This window comes from Sebastes fasciatus, chromosome 17 (genome assembly GCF_043250625.1).
Source record: "Sebastes fasciatus isolate fSebFas1 chromosome 17, fSebFas1.pri, whole genome shotgun sequence".
Taxonomy (NCBI): domain Eukaryota; kingdom Metazoa; phylum Chordata; class Actinopteri; order Perciformes; family Sebastidae; genus Sebastes; species Sebastes fasciatus.
In genome coordinates, this window is record NC_133811.1 from 3,606,336 (window position 1) to 3,608,835 (window position 2,500).

Genomic DNA, 2,500 nt, shown 5'->3' on the forward strand with positions numbered 1-2,500 from the left:
GTTTTAAATGTCAAATCTAAATGTACAAAGTCGCAATAACAATCACAAACGTAGTGGAGTAAAAACTCCAATCTATCCCTGTAAAATAAAGTATAAAGTAGCATAAAATAGAAAAAAGCACCTCAAACCTGCATTCAAGCAGCGTAGTTACAATCTCACCTCTGTCGTAGATAGTGTTTATCATTCATGTGGGGAAACTGTGTCACTGTAATCAGAGCTCCTTGCCCAGAAGTTCTGTAAATATGCTAATGTCCCTATGAGCAGAAATGCACACAGGCGTTCACGGCGGCAGTGATAGACATCTATAAAGGGCCGTTTTGTCACCAGTACTGTTGCTTACGGCCATACCACCCTGAACACGCCCGATCTCGTCTGATCTCGGAAGCTAAGCAGGGTCGGGCCTGGTCAGTGCTTGGATGGGAGACCGCCTGGGAATACCAGGTGCTGTAAGCCTTTTCACTTCTCTTTCCAAACAGCACGGTGGAGACTTTGAAAACCAGAGCAGCTTGTCTCTGGATGTTGAATTTCATCATTCCTCGCTCCTACAAAATTTTTCTGAGTGAAATTGATCAGCTTCTAATTAGTTTATGATATAATGATATACACTTGTAACTCGTGATCTGCTCTTTAAAAAATCTTTGTAAAGCATTGACATTGTGTGTACACCATTCTATTGATTTTCATCAGTGCCTGCCAGTGTCCATCGAAGAAGCAGCAGCACCCTCTGCTGTTTGTAAAAGAGAAGTGAAAAAGCTTACAGCACCTGGTATTCCCAGGCGGTCTCCCATCCAAGTACTGACCAGGCCCGACCCTGCTTAGCTTCCGAGATCAGACGAGATCGGGCGTGTTCAGGGTGGTATGGCCGTAAGCAACATTTGCAGCAACAAAAAGGCCATTTAAAGATGCTGTAACACAACGTTTTGGTATTCTGCCCATACAGGTAGCAGCTGCAGATTGTCAGGAACACAAACAGATATTCTCACTATAATGACAAAAATGGCCTTTGTAAGAAACTCTGTCAGTGTTACATTGTTACAGGCTAAAACTATTATTGGATTATTATCACTGCAGTATTGCTGTGTAAGCAGCATTTTCAAGTATCATGCTGCGCCATATTTTCTGAAACAATCACGTTTTAAATGTCAAATCTAAATGTACAAAGTCGCAATAACAATCACAAACGTAGTGGAGTAAAAACTCCAATCTATCCCTGTAAAATAAAGTATAAAGTAGCATAAAATAGAAAAAAGCACCTCAAACCTGCATTCAAGCAGCGTAGTTACAATCTCACCTCTGTCGTAGATAGTGTTTATCATTCATGTGGGGAAACTGTGTCACTGTAATCAGAGCTCCTTGCCCAGAAGTTCTGTAAATATGCTAATGTCCCTATGAGCAGAAATGCACACAGGCGTTCACGGCGGCAGTGATAGACATCTATAAAGGGCCGTTTTGTCACCAGTGCTGTTGCTTACGGCCATACCACCCTGAACACGCCCGATCTCGTCTGATCTCGGAAGCTAAGCAGGGTCGGGCCTGGTCAGTACTTGGATGGGAGACCGCCTGGGAATACCAGGTGCTGTAAGCTTTTTCACTTCTCTTTCCAAACAGCACGGGGCGCCGCTGCTTCTCCGGTGGAGACTTTGAAAACCAGAGCAGCTTGTCTCTGGATGTTGAATTTCATCATTCCTCGCTCCTACAAAATTTTTCTGAGTGAAATTGATCAGCTTCTAATTAGTTTATGATATAATGATATACACTTGTAACTCGTGATCTGCTCTTTAAAAAATCTTTGTAAAGCATTGACATTGTGTGTACACCATTCTATTGATTTTCATCAGTGCCTGCCAGTGTCCATCGAAGAAGCAGCAGCGCCCTCTGCTGTTTGTAAAAGAGAAGTGAAAAAGCTTACAGCACCTGGTATTCCCAGGCGGTCTCCCATCCAAGTACTGACCAGGCCCTACCCTGCTTAGCTTCCGAGATCAGACGAGATCGGGCGTGTTCAGGGTGGTATGGCCGTAAGCAACATTTGCAGCAACAAAAAGGCCATTTAAAGATGCTGTAACACAACGTTTTGGTATTCTGCCCATACAGGTAGCAGCTGCAGATTGTCAGGAACACAAACAGATATTCTCACTATAATGACAAAAATGGCCTTTGTAAGAAACTCTGTCAGTGTTACATTGTTACAGGCTAAAACTATTATTGGATTATTATCACTGCAGTATTGCTGTGTAAGCAGCATTTTCAAGTATCATGCTGCGCCATATTTTCTGAAACAATCACGTTTTAAATGTCAAATCTAAATGTACAAAGTCGCAATAACAATCACAAACGTAGTGGAGTAAAAACTCCAATCTATCCCTGTAAAATAAAGTATAAAGTAGCATAAAATAGAAAAAAGCACCTCAAACCTGCATTCAAGCAGCGTAGTTACAATCTCACCTCTGTCGTAGATAGTGTTTATCATTCATGTGGGGAAACTGTGTCACTGTAATCAGAG

General features: G+C 42.2%; 4 non-coding genes across 4 annotated transcripts; 2 read left to right on the forward strand and 2 right to left on the reverse strand.

The window, feature by feature from the left end:
• The first annotated feature begins 334 nt into the window (after positions 1-334).
• On the forward strand, positions 335-453 carry LOC141755447 (5S ribosomal RNA). Its single transcript, XR_012591150.1, has one exon. It is a non-coding gene; the product is annotated as a 5S ribosomal RNA (ribosomal RNA).
• Positions 454-751: 298 nt separating this feature from the next.
• On the reverse strand, positions 752-870 carry LOC141755263 (5S ribosomal RNA). The gene has a single exon (XR_012590970.1). It is a non-coding gene; the product is annotated as a 5S ribosomal RNA (ribosomal RNA).
• A 596-nt stretch (positions 871-1,466) lies between these two features.
• On the forward strand, positions 1,467-1,585 carry LOC141755265 (5S ribosomal RNA). The gene has a single exon (XR_012590972.1). It is a non-coding gene; the product is annotated as a 5S ribosomal RNA (ribosomal RNA).
• Positions 1,586-1,902: 317 nt separating this feature from the next.
• Positions 1,903-2,021, reverse strand: LOC141755194 (5S ribosomal RNA). Its single transcript, XR_012590904.1, has one exon. It is a non-coding gene; the product is annotated as a 5S ribosomal RNA (ribosomal RNA).
• Between the last annotated feature and the right edge of the window lie 479 nt (positions 2,022-2,500).